Source organism: Sturnira hondurensis, unplaced genomic scaffold, assembly GCF_014824575.4.
Source record: "Sturnira hondurensis isolate 20B ecotype Veracruz unplaced genomic scaffold, ASM1482457v3 Scaffold0023357, whole genome shotgun sequence".
In the NCBI taxonomy this organism is placed as follows: Eukaryota; Metazoa; Chordata; class Mammalia; order Chiroptera; family Phyllostomidae; genus Sturnira; species Sturnira hondurensis.
In genome coordinates this window covers 2,255,752-2,268,561 of record NW_028095988.1, presented here as the reverse complement: position 1 = coordinate 2,268,561, position 12,810 = coordinate 2,255,752, and the positions used below count along the sequence as shown (strand labels likewise).

Genomic DNA, 12,810 nt, shown 5'->3' with positions numbered 1-12,810 from the left:
GGCCCAACACAAAATTGTAAATGTACTTACAACATTACTCAGCTTATACTAAGTTTTATTATTTAGATATGTACATTTTCTATATTAGTGACCACAAACTTGGGACTTGCTTGATGATTTTAAAAGATTATTGAAAGGGCTGCTGCATAATTAGGGTTATTATGTTGAGAACTTTTTTGGTTATCTGTGGTGGCGGATATCAGGAAAATTATGCACCAACCTTTTTTTTCCATTAGTTTTCATTACGTGCTTGTGTATGTAATGTGTGGCCCAAGACAACTCTTCTTCCAGTGTGTCCTAGAGATGTCAAAAGGTTGGACACCCCTGTCTTATGACATCTGGGGTGAACTAAGTGGGTTTACAGGTTAATCTAAGCAAAGTTACGGATTCTAAATTAAAATTAGTCTGTGTGTATATATATTTAAAGATATTATTTATTTACTCTTAGAAGGAGAAAGAGAGGGACAGAAACATCGATGTGTGGTTGCTTCTCGTGCACCCTTTACTGGGATGGGCCCTGACTGGGAATTGAACCGGAGACCCTTTGGTTCACAGGTCGGTGCTCAATCCATTGAGGCACACCAGCCAGGGCTTATTTATATATACATATATGGTTACAAATTGGTCTCCCCCAGGGGAAAGTGTTACCAGAACTCCCAAAATTACACTTGCCAGAGTAAGTAGGAATTCCATCATTAGGTGAACAGGGCTTGCCTGCTGAATTCAGGACAGACCACTAAATGATGAAGTCTCAGGGCTGCAATCCTGGCCTCTTCTCACTACCATGGCAAGTTCTCATAGCATTAAATACGATCAACATCCTACCAATCCCAAATGTTTATCTCCAACCAGCCTTCTCCTCTGAACTCCAGACTTATACATCCAATTGCCTATCCAACATCTCCACTTAAATGTCGAATAGGTGTTGCAAATGTCACCTGTCCAAACTGAGCTTGTGCTATGGCCCTTAGCATCTGCTCTTTTACATCCTCTTCATTTCTGACTCCTCTGCTTCTCGCACACCCCTCAGCCAAGCTGTTGTCAGCCAACCCTGACTCCACCTTCACAATATGTCTAAGATCCTCTGCTATTTTTTTTTTAAAGAAAATACAGTGATTTACCACTTACAAATCTTTCAGATACATTCCATTTGACCCTCACAACAACCCTGAGAGGTAGGCTGTGCAGATATTACCGTATTTTGCTGTGTATAACACACTCCTGTGTGTAATGTGCACCTATATTTTGGGCCCCAACTTTCAGAAAAAAATCTTTTGATTTTTAATTTTTTATATAATCTTTATTATATTTTCCATTACCATTTAGTCCCCTTATACTTGTACCCTCCAGTTGTTTTAATTTTTAATTCAATAATTTATTTATTTATATTTAGAAACAAACCTGATCATCACATTCCAGGGTATTATTTGCATACAGATATCGTTATTGCTTTCTAGAGTTACACTTTTAATGAATAAGCATAAATAAAAGAATTAAAAGCCCTTATAGATATGGCGTTAGCACTACCCCTATATAATGTACATCCTTACTTTTCCCTAAAAAATTTGGGCAAAAAAGTGCACATTATACATGGCGAAATATGATATTCTCATTTAACAGATGAGAAAAGTGAATCTCAGGGCAGTTAATTGATGTGCCAAAGATTCTCAGTTTGTAAATAATTTCGGTTAATATCTGTCTTTGGCCTAAAAATTTAGCACCGAATCTTCTCCTCATACTGACCCTACCTACTTCACAGGGACAATGAAGATAAAATGAATTCAAGGCCAGAAAAATGCTTTGGGAGAAAAGAGCACTGTATAATTATACCTGCAAGCTCTAATTTTCCACATCACCTTTTTCCTTCCAACTTGTGTGTAAATCCAGAATTTAATGTTGTCTCTGTTCTGTGTTCCACTAAATAAGGCAGGGGAAAAGGGTGCTCTCGTTTAGTTATATAAATTACAATTAGGGTAATTTGTTATTAGAGCAAATTGAAAAGCAGCATGAAAAGGCCAATGTACAAGTAGGACCCACTGAAGCACAGAGCGAGAAAGGCAACATTATCAGATAGGGCAACGTTGCACAGAATGAAAGTGTGATGTCAGAGTTCAAACTGGCACACGCAATGGTTATCTAATGCTAGGTGGTGGCAAAGAAGAGCCATTTGTTCGGCATCATATAAACAAGCAAAAGATTAAATGGGAACTCATGCCAAAGTATTTCATGTCACACAGATCTCTCCAGCTGCCTATGTTACTGGACTTAAGGGGTTCATTGCTTGAGATGTTCTATTCAAGTATGAAACATGGTTGTTGCAAGGTAGTTTTATTTACTTGCAGCAAGTAAGGGAGACAGAGGAATCATATCGAAAGCTGTCTCACTAAAAGGAGGGTTAGCCGTTGCTTATATACACTATTTGATCATTACACGCTGATTTCTTCTTTGCTGTTGGCTTCACTTACCATGTTAGGTTCTTGTCAAGCTCATCCTGCTTACAGTTGGTCTGCACAATACTGTGCTACATTTTAACATTTAGCAAGAATAACATTTAGTAAAAATGGCCCAGACCTGGAGACCCTGGTCCTATCTAACACCTACAGAAAATATAAACAACAGTATCATCTGCATTTTAAAGAAATTTGCTCATATCCTAAACTAACCAAGGAACAGCTCCATGCTAACCTTCCTTGGCTAAAATAAACCACATAGTACCATAATTCCTAGTCAGACCAATACACAGAATGTCTTTTCTTCCAGCCAAAGGATTTCTCCCAACAGAATGTCTCTTAAGGTAATGAATTAGATGGCTGTTCAGATTTTTTTTCAGAATACACTGTGGATTGTCTTGCTTTTAAGACCCAAAGAAGATTCAGTTTTCGTGGGGGGATCAGCAACTTTTCTTCCCCATGCAGATCATGTCTTGGTAGACTTATTCTCATCCGTGGCAGCCAGGGGGCCCTGTGGTCGGAGCCCCCCAAGTTTTTATCGGTGAGTCTAAGAACATGTGTTTCTAACAGTGGATGTGAAATAGGTGAATTTCAAATATTAAATGTTTTATAGCATGTGTTCAGAAGATTATATATTATATAAACTATTCAAGTCATATGAAACAATTTTCAGGGTCTTTTTAACCAAGAAGAATTCTACTCAGCACATTTCTCCTCCTGTGATTCATACTGAGCAAGCTTTGTTCTGTTTTTTTATTTTTATTTTCTTCTACAATAGTTTCATATTTCTCTTTCATTTCAGTTCTATCTCTAGATTTTCTGGGCTAGCAGCTCCTAAGTGATGCTGTAAAAAATCCAAAGCACTATTAGGTGTCTCTGATTCTTCACCAATACCTGTCAGCGTGTCCAGTACCCTTGACTTCTTAAAGTAACTCCAGAACTGCTCACACTTTAAGTCAGCAGCTTCGTAATGGGCCATAATAATAGTGGCGGCTGCGTAGCTGGCTCCAGAGACGGTGGCTGGTGAGCTCTGAGCAGTACTTCCCTCTGCCAGCATCTTTGTCTAAGCCTCCATCCCTTTTTGCCTGGATCATTGCAGCAGCCCCCCAACTAGGCTCCCTGCTTCGAAGCATCCTAGCCCCGCTTCAGACACTGTTCAACACTGCCTGTGTGATCCTGTGAAATAGAAATCAGACCATGTCAGGAGTTGGGGGACTGACTGGGTGAAACAGATGTAAAGACTGAGAAATACAAACTGGTAATTAATTACAAAATAGCCATGGGGATGGAAAGTGCAGCCGAGGGAGTACAGTCAATGATACTGGACTAACAATGCATGGTGGCAGGTGGACACTAGAAATATTGGAGGGAATACTTTGTACAGTATGATTGTCTGACCACTCTGCTGTATACCTGAAATCAATTCAAAATAATATTGAAAATAAACTGTAATTGAGAAAAATTTAAAATGCAGAAAAAGGGTGAAGGTGCAGAAAGAAAGGACTCAGACCACGTCACTCCTGCACCAAATTCGTGCTCAGAATAAAAGCCCAAAACAGTACAGACTGTCTCCAAGGCCCTACATGATCGGGGTCTCCATGCCTCTCTGATCTCACCACCCTGTTCATAGCACCTCAGTCACAAAGGCCTTCTTGCTATCTTTGGAACCTGGCAAGCAAGCTCCTGCTTCAGGGCCTTTGCCTGTACTTTTCCCCCTACCTGGAACATTCTTCCCCTCACTGTCCACAGGGCTCATCCCCTCACTTAGTCTTTTACTCACATGTTTACTCAGTAGGACATCCCCTGCTACCATATCAATCCCACCCTGACATTCTCTATCCCCTTTCCCTACTTCCATTTTTTTCCCTCTTTGGTAACTTACATTATAACATTACATGTATTGTGCTTATTTATCTTATTTGTCTTTCAGTCCTGTTAGAATGTAAAATAGGAGACCAGGAGGTTTTGTCTCTTTCATTTACCATTGTATCCCAATACCTAACAGTGCCCTGTACACAGTAGGCACATAATATTTTAAAGCATTAAGTGTTTTCAGCAGAAGGATACCATGATCAGAATTATATTTTAATATGATAACTCTCAGTGGGTTAAGAAGCTATGGCAGTAATCAGGGGCCACAATGTACAACCATGTGGGCTGCATACTGCACAACTCAAGTGAAATGAGAAAAGTTACCCACCCCTGGAGAGACATAAAGGGCTACTAGCCCTGGTGAAAACCATGGAGGTAATTAGAAGTGGTCAATCCGGCTACGTTTTGAAGGTAGAGCCTACTATGATCCGCTGACAAATTAAATGTAAGATGTGGAAAAAGAAAGAATTATAGATATTTTCAAGATTTTGTTGCAGATCAAGACGATCCAACTGACAGATGAAGAAGACATTTTTTTTTGCGTCATCTATTTTATTGAACTTGCATTTCTTTCAGAGTCCTATTTAGTTGTTACCCTCCTTGCCCCTGAGTCTTCTCTCATAAGGAAATCTATACAAGCAACTAAAACTTGCCTTTGCTTAAATTATTAAACCTTCTTTGTTCTTTCAAGGAATTTTTGAAATTTCATTTCTTTGTCTAGCTATGATTTGAGAAAGTAAATATACTTCTTTTTTATTATTTATTTTTAAATTTATTTAATTATTTTTCAAGTACAGTTTTCTATTACTCCCATCCCATCCCCCACCCCCCACCCCCGTGCTCCCCCCTTCCATTTCCACCCTTCTCAGTTATTGACCATGTATCCTTTATATATGTTCCTCTAAATCCCTCCCCTATTTCCCCTGAAATTCCCTCCCCTCTCCCCTCTGGTCACTGTCAGCCTGTTCTCTATTTCAGTGTCTTTGGTTATATTTTGCTTGCTTGTTTGTTTGAAGAAGACATTCTGTTCATAAGAGCTTACCACATTTTGAATCAGAGTATACAAGCTGAGAAACCTGGTCCTTACCAGGGCCCCTCCAAATTCCATCTCCAACTATACTTCTTCCATCTACTCATTATACCACTTGCTATACCATCCCTCAACGAGCCCTATACTTTTCCAATTTACTGGTTTTGCTCATCCTATGAGAAATCTGACTTGTCTGACCAAGTCCTACTGATTCAAATTAACACCTCCTTCAAGATGTCTTTCTTGATCTCCTAAGGCAAAAAATCAATCTCTCCCCAAATTCACATTTCACTCCTTGCTTCTGTGCATCTATAACAGCACTTACCTAGAGAGGGTACTAAGAGAGGTATGTATTTCCGTTTACAACCATTCACAACCCCAATGTCACTACCAACCCCCACCTGGACTGTGAGTGCCCCACACAAAGGTCCAACGATTTCTGGCTCCTGCAAATTATCTATTATGGTGTCTGATAGGAAGCAGACGCTCTAGAAAAGTGTATTGGGAAAGAGTATGAAAACTACACACATTTCAAAAGTCAACTTCCTTGCCCGCCGCGGGTATGTGCCCTGTACCGGATCAGAAACCAACGCTCGAGAAGAAAGTATGTTAGCTGCGTCCTACAGGATCCCGGCAGCAAGAAGCCTGCAGGCGGCCATCCACAAAGAAATATTTGCCTCTGCACCCCCTCGCAAGGTTAAACGGAGACTGCATCAGCTGACTGTGTTCAGAATTTGCATGACCAGCTGGAAAAAACAGCGCAGAGCTCAACTACGCGTGCAGCGACAACCCCTCTACCAGCAGAGACTCGCGCCAGAGGCTCGAAGACCGCCCTAGACCGCCGGGTCCCAGCCTTCTTCCTGCAAGCAAAAGAGCGCGCCACGCCTGAAATACACCGGCGCCGTCACCGCAGGCTGTACCTCGTAGCCAATCTCAGGGCAACTTTCCTTCGGTTGGCCTGAGGCGGGTACCCGTAGGGGCTCGCCCAGAGTCGAGCTCCCTTTGGCTGAAGCGGCATCGCCCGACGAAGCTCTGCTGCATTTGAGCCCTTGGGCCCCCTTGGCTCCGGTCTTCCCTCCCCTACACCAGCCTCCCCAGCCTGCCCCCGCAGCGCCTCCACTTTGCTTGGTTCTCTTCCGTTCCCAGTCCTGTTGCTCACCCAGTACTCCAGCAACCGCCGGCTTGGCTAGTGCTCAAGACAGGTGTACCGGTGGTCTGACCTCTGCCTAGCATCCTTCCCAAGGCCACAGCACTAAGGAAGGGAGCATTCCTCACGTCCGAGAGAATAAGGCCTCCTGGAGGGTACGGGAGGGTTAGGAGGGGTGCGGGGCTTTAAGAGGAAATACGGTGAAGAGTGGAGCAGTGCTCTGGGCCCGGGACTGGAAAGCAGGAGTACAGAGTGACCTGGGTCCGGTTCATTCCCTATCTGGGGCGGGGCCCTTTCTGTAAAATGCAGCAGCAGGGAAGGATGAATCTGGAGGGTTTTACTGGGAGCCTCGGGGACGTTTTTTCATCCTGGGCAGCCTCCTGCAGAGCACCTTATACCGAATAATGGCGAGGCTCCCACAAGGCGGACAGAAGGCCCAGGAGGGCGGCGGTTGAGGACCATCAGAGGCTGAATCGGGTATGGGCGGGATCGGTGCATCCTACTACCTGGTCTACTCCGCAGCCGCCCATCCCATCCGCAACCCCGCGACAGGGAAAGGGCGGCGCGAGGCCAAACCAAACTAAGCAGAGGCCGCGAGCGCACATCCGCAGAGATGCAGACCCCTCCTCTTACCCCAAACCAAATGGGATTCCGGCTGTGGAGGGTTTTGCTGGGACCCTTAATTCGCGCCCGCCTTAATTCGGCGCTTCTCAGGTACTCGTGCTCCTAGTCTGGCGGACAGACTGGGGGCGCTGCAGCCATTTCCTTCTCTAAGGCCCTTCACCACGCGCACGCCTGAGGCCTCAGATACCCGGGTGCGCCCGGACACCTCGGGTGCTGGCGTGTGGCTCCGCCGGCGGATCGCAACGGCGGACGTCGCCAGGGCCGGGGGTGCTTCCGCGCCACCTCCTTAGCGCTGGGGCATCCCACCTGGCGCGGCTTCTACCGAGGTTCCCCCAATCGTTAAGCACCCAAGCTACCCGTCCTTGCTAGGCGCCCCCTGCTGCCGGGCCGTCTCGCAGCTAAGCCGGGTGCACATCTCACCCGCGTCCCGCTCCTAGAACTGGCCGGGGAAGAGAAGTCACTGCTTCGGGAAGTGAGGAAACCCTGGTGTGGAAGAGGCTCCTTCCAGGTCCTATGCATGTTTGCTGTCTTTAGAGCTCACCTGGGTTGGTTAGTTGGTATTTATTCTTTTAATATTTTTAGTATTGCTTTTTTAAAATTAGACATCTCGGCCCCCAAATATCTCTTAGGGAGTCTGGGGGGAGGGTAAAGGGAAAAACTGGGACTATTGTAATAGCATAAACAAAATATTTTTAAAAGATACAGTCAAATATTTTCAAAGTATAAAGCTATCAACATTATTTGTGTTCAGTACAACACGTGTATGTATAATTAAAATAACAACAACATAATGACACCAATAATTGTTTAAGTTATGGGCTAAAGAGTCATTCTCACATTTGAGCTTTTCTTTTCAGGAGGGCATGTCCCCGTTTTGCATGATAGGAATTGTTGTGAAATCTATGTAGAGTCCGAAGAATATACCAATATAATTACATATAGTTTAGGACTAGATAATGCTTTTAAATTCCATTGTGTATAAAATAGATTTAATTATGTTGAAACTGATGTACAGAAGAAACTCGGTTACCAAGTGTAGCAAGCAAAATTTCAGCATTCAAATCATATTATTGCATAACCATTGCTATGTATTCATAACAAAGTCAGTAACTCTCAGGAATTTAAACTCTACTGAGTCTTGTGTGAGTGTATAAGCTACCGCAGTATTCACAAGTTTAGGAACCCACCAAGCTCCCAGAACATGTTTCAAAGGTACAAGATGACCTTATACTCTAGTTCCCCAGTCGGTCAGTGTAATACTTAGGGGCATCCCTCTCACTCCTGATAGGCTCTGTTTAGATGAGGGATTAAAATGGTTTCCATGCTTGGTTAGTTGGTTTTTAAATTTATCTTTCAATCAGATGAAATTTATTTAAAGATTCACTCTGAAGAGTCTTTAAAAATAGTTGAATAGTGTAGCTTCCCAGAGTTCCAGCAGCATAATGGCAGAGGGTGGTGGGCACAGATCAGGCTGCCCGACCCACAACAAGCCTCCAGAATAAGAAATGAGCTGAGGAGGAAAGGAAATTATCTGGGCAAATTATTGGCAGATAAGGACTGATTGGAAAGGGACTAGGCATATGAAAATGGGGGAAGGGGAAGTGTTGCAGGGTGAACTGGCTTGGTGGGGCTTTAAAGAAACCTGTCAGCTCCATACCATGAGCTTCTTCAGGGCCAAGGCTATATCTTCTTCATTCCCAGCTACTGGCACACAGAGCCTTGAAAACTGGAACAGTCATGGAAGGAGGATGCCCTTGGTTCTCTGTACACATGTCACAGACACACTCAAGCCAGAGTACTTGCTTCAGTGCTGTGTTTCAAAAGGGTTACTCTCTATATAACAGCCATAACAATGAGTTGCTCCTTTGAGCCACCAGGTTACCCTTTTAGGGTTAGGTATTGCTGGAAAAGCAGTTAATTAAAGGGGAATTAACATCCTACCTAGGAAAACTATAAGTCCTACTTTGGACTGAGAATTAAATGAAAACATAGTCCTATTGCTAAAGACAGGAAAAGAATGTTTGACCTGCCTGTGGTTATATCAGACTCTTCCTGTGGCTAACCTCATCTTTCCAGCCTATCTTTTTACCCCAGCTTTGCTGTGACAACCAGCTTCATATAAGTGTAACCCAAGAGCACCTTGCCTCAGCTGCACCTGGTATCTTCTTGCCTCAGGGCTTCTCTGTCACTGCAGCCTAGGACTCCTTTAAGAAGTGACTGCCATTCTGACATGTGCATAAACCTGAAAGTGCAAAGAGACTAACACGTCATGGGACAACCCTTGACCAAGGCAGACAGGAGCCGGTGGAGAAATACTCTCCTCTTCTATTCTCGCAGTGGGAAATTCTGCTCCTAAAATGATAGAACTCCAGTTGCCCATGGTCGTGCCCAGCTTGAGCAACTCAGTAATGCATCCCTTGGATTGCCTTTCTCTCCCTCCACCCCTGGCCTGTTTGACTCTTCCCAGTCTTCCACTCCTGTTTCTTCCAGTTAATTCCCAAAATAAACTACCTGGACACAAGTCCTTGCTCAGGGTCTTCTGGGGGGGAACTCAGATTAAGCCAAAAATTAACCCAAAAGAGGTGTCTCAGTCCACTTTCCAGAACTCATTCTCACCAGAGCTTTCCCAGCCTGCTAACTAGGAATTGATTTGTTCAGTTTGAGCTTTTACTCCTTTTCTTTCCCAGTTGCCTGGCCCTCCAGGACATTACCAATAAGCTCTCAGAGACAGGCAACCCCCCTCAGAAGATCCCTCTACCCAGAGAGTCACAATGGTTGCTCCTGTCCCTGTATCAGCAACAAACATTCCCAGGAGAGAGGTCTCACTGAAGGGTTAGACTAGGTAAGAGTCTCACAAAGCCATTCTCAGCCCCACCTTAAACCTCCCTCTCCTTTCAAGGTCCTGGCTGTTCCCTTTGAAACTGCAGAAACTCAGTGTAGGGGTTGAACATGGATGCAGAAATGGTGTGGGACCCAGGTCACTCCCAACACAGCCTGTGCCAAGATTCTGTCTCCTTCCTATGGCTCCTACCCCAACCCCCCAAAGCAATTCCTCTGCCTGGAAAAGAGGTCTCAGGCCAGGGTCTTAGGTAGGTACTTAGCATGTTTTCATCTCATTTCAACACCAAGAGAGTGTTGTTGCTAATTACCAAGCTAAGTTTGGGAGAGAAGGAGCCCTTAGTCCCTGCCTTCATAGAGGTAAACAAGATATGTATATAAGCTAAACAAATTATTACAAGTTTCCTGTAAGTTTAAAAAAGGGACTTGTCAGTGTAGTGGGAGTTTTGGCAGGTGTTCAGGACAGGCTTTGTAAAAGAGGTAGCATCCTAAAAGATTGTAGTAGGAATGAAGCACCCTTAGAAGATACCCCTGCTCAGAGAGCCACAGTGGTTTCTCCTGTCCCTGTAGCAGCTCCCAATTGCTTCCCAGCTCACACCATTCTCAAGTTCTAGCTCAAACTACTCATTGCCTTATCTTCCTAGGCCCCGGCCCTCCCATGTTAGGTCTGGCCCTGCCCCATCTTTGAATGCCCCTGGTCTTCTCTGCCTTCAGTGTCAAACATTGAATGTCCGATGGTGCAGTGAAATCCTGCAGAGAGCCAGTCACTTCAAAGCCCTGCAGGAGCCCACCCACATGTGCAGCGCTCTCTGTTTAGTTCTGCTGGAGGTAAAGAATAGTATCACCCACCATCTCCTACTATCTCAAACCGTCAGTCTTCTGTTTGTCTTGATACAATTGAATTTTCCTTAAAAGATTTTGGCGGGGGCGGGGGAGGGGCAAGAAATCTTACCCTTAACGTGCAGAATGTTCAAAGTATCAAGTGGCTTTTTCTATAATTGACAGTGAAGGAAAGAAAAGGCCCAACAGAGTATTCTAAAACAAAGCTGTGATGCTCAGAATCTAGTGTGCTGAAAAGAGCCCGTGATCCTCACATGACTGTAGTACTGACTTCTACCGGTGGGTGAGCACTGGAGACACAGTGTCTTCCCTTAAGTGCGTGAGCAAGGAAGACAAGTTCTGGGACCTTAAGGGAGAAAGAGGAGCATCCTCAGTACCTGCATCCCAACCCCCTTTCTGTTTCTTCATTAATAGATTTAATTAATTAAAATGTTTGTTTAAGCCACAGAGTTGGGGGTCACAGACTGGAAATGTAAGCAAAATTCTTTTGAGGTCATTGGGATCTTTGAGGAGGGTAAAATGTAGGGAGATTAAAAAAACAACTGTGACCCACCTCCGTTCATCCCACCCCAAGCTACAGCAACCCATAAATCTTCCTTCCTTCCTTCAGGTGGTGTGTACTGAGCTCTTATTATATCCCAGGCATTGGGCTTTGTTGTTGAACAAATGCCATGATAACCCAGTGCAGGTTCCTGTCTTCAGTAACACAACTTGGCATCAGTGGCTGATTGCTGTGTGCCACACACTAGGCCAGGTGCCTTGTGCACATTATTTGACTTAATTTCTGCAACAGTCCTAAGTGCAGCCAAATATTATCCTCATTTTGCAGCTGAGGAAGCTGAGGCTTCGAGAGGTTAAATGACTTGTCCACAGCAACACAGCTAGGAAGTGACAGTGACAGATCCTACCCAAGTCTGTGCCACTAAGAGAGGACTTTTTTAAGAATACCACCAATTGTCTGAACATTTCTGCTTTGAAAAACAAGGATAAAAGTTCACATTTATAGGCTATTTGGAGAACATAGTTTTTTAAACCAGTTGGACATTGTTTCTGTGAGTAATTTAACAGAAGCTAGAATTACTTAGAAATTATACAGAAACTGCTTTTAGTGAGGACACTACAGGTGCCATGATCTGATGCCCTCAATTAGGAAAAATAATTATAGGTCCTAACTGATCATGTAAACATTGAAAGATAAAAATAAGGACAAAATTCTTAACCCTTAAATCTGATTTAATTTTCTGAACTTCAAATTCTATTTTTTCAAAGAATGTGTTACAATAAACTGTTTTGAAAGCCAGGATACAAAATCATATGCTTACTTAATATATTTTCAATATCTTTCTAATGAATGTCTATTAAGTATGTTTTCTGCGTATTCTACCAAGGACAGAGCCTGCTACTTCAGAAGGGAAATTGAATAGCGAAGCTGCTGCCTCTTGTTTTGGGGTTGCCAGTACCTCTTTCCAAAAACCCTTTGTCTTCTCAGCCAGCCCCCTCTCTTCACACCAGGCTTTTCCCAAGACTTGAAGGTTTTCCTTCTGTGGATAGTTCTCACATTAGCATTCTCTCACCTTAGTGGGTGGGTAGCAAGCCTCCCTGGGCACTATCAGCAGGCAGGATCCTCTCCAGGCAAGTTACAAGCCCGATACACCTATAATCCTCTTAATTTGCAGTTAATGAGGTATAAAAGACACTCCAGCGGACCCCTTCCAGGCTTCTGGACTGGAACTTAGGGTTTCTGGGTTGGCAACAGTACTTCGAAGCTCAGATCGTGTGTTAGTTTGGCCCAAAGTACTGTTAGGGTTATTCCTCCTAATGCTGTCCAGATTTTCTGTCTTGGCCCGTATCTGGATGCTGAAGTTGCTTCCCAATGAGGTCACCCACTCATGACTGACTTGCTTCTCAATCAGGTCACCCACTGTATTGTGGCTGAGGATGGTAAGCCCAGCAATTGTTAAAAGTGTTGCCCCAGAGAAAATCCTTGGTAATTTGGAAAAGAGAATGAT

At 43.9% G+C, this 12,810-nt stretch overlaps 1 protein-coding gene, 1 long non-coding RNA gene and 1 pseudogene across 2 annotated transcripts in view; 1 reads left to right on the top strand and 2 right to left on the bottom strand.

Annotated features, from left to right (window-relative positions):
• BDH1 (3-hydroxybutyrate dehydrogenase 1) overlaps positions 1-12,515 on the bottom strand; it is a 43,757-nt gene extending 31,242 nt beyond the window's left edge. The window contains 1 exon segment of the mRNA XM_037037501.1: positions 12,376-12,515. The gene's annotated coding sequence lies outside the window, so the exon portion shown is untranslated.
• On the bottom strand, positions 3,122-3,444 carry LOC118980850 (c-Myc-binding protein-like; annotated as a pseudogene).
• Positions 7,217-9,644, top strand: LOC118980852 (uncharacterized). Its single transcript, XR_005065232.1, has 2 exons — positions 7,217-7,676; positions 9,200-9,644. It is a non-coding gene; the product is annotated as an uncharacterized LOC118980852 (long non-coding RNA).
• Positions 12,516-12,810: the final 295 nt, after the last annotated feature.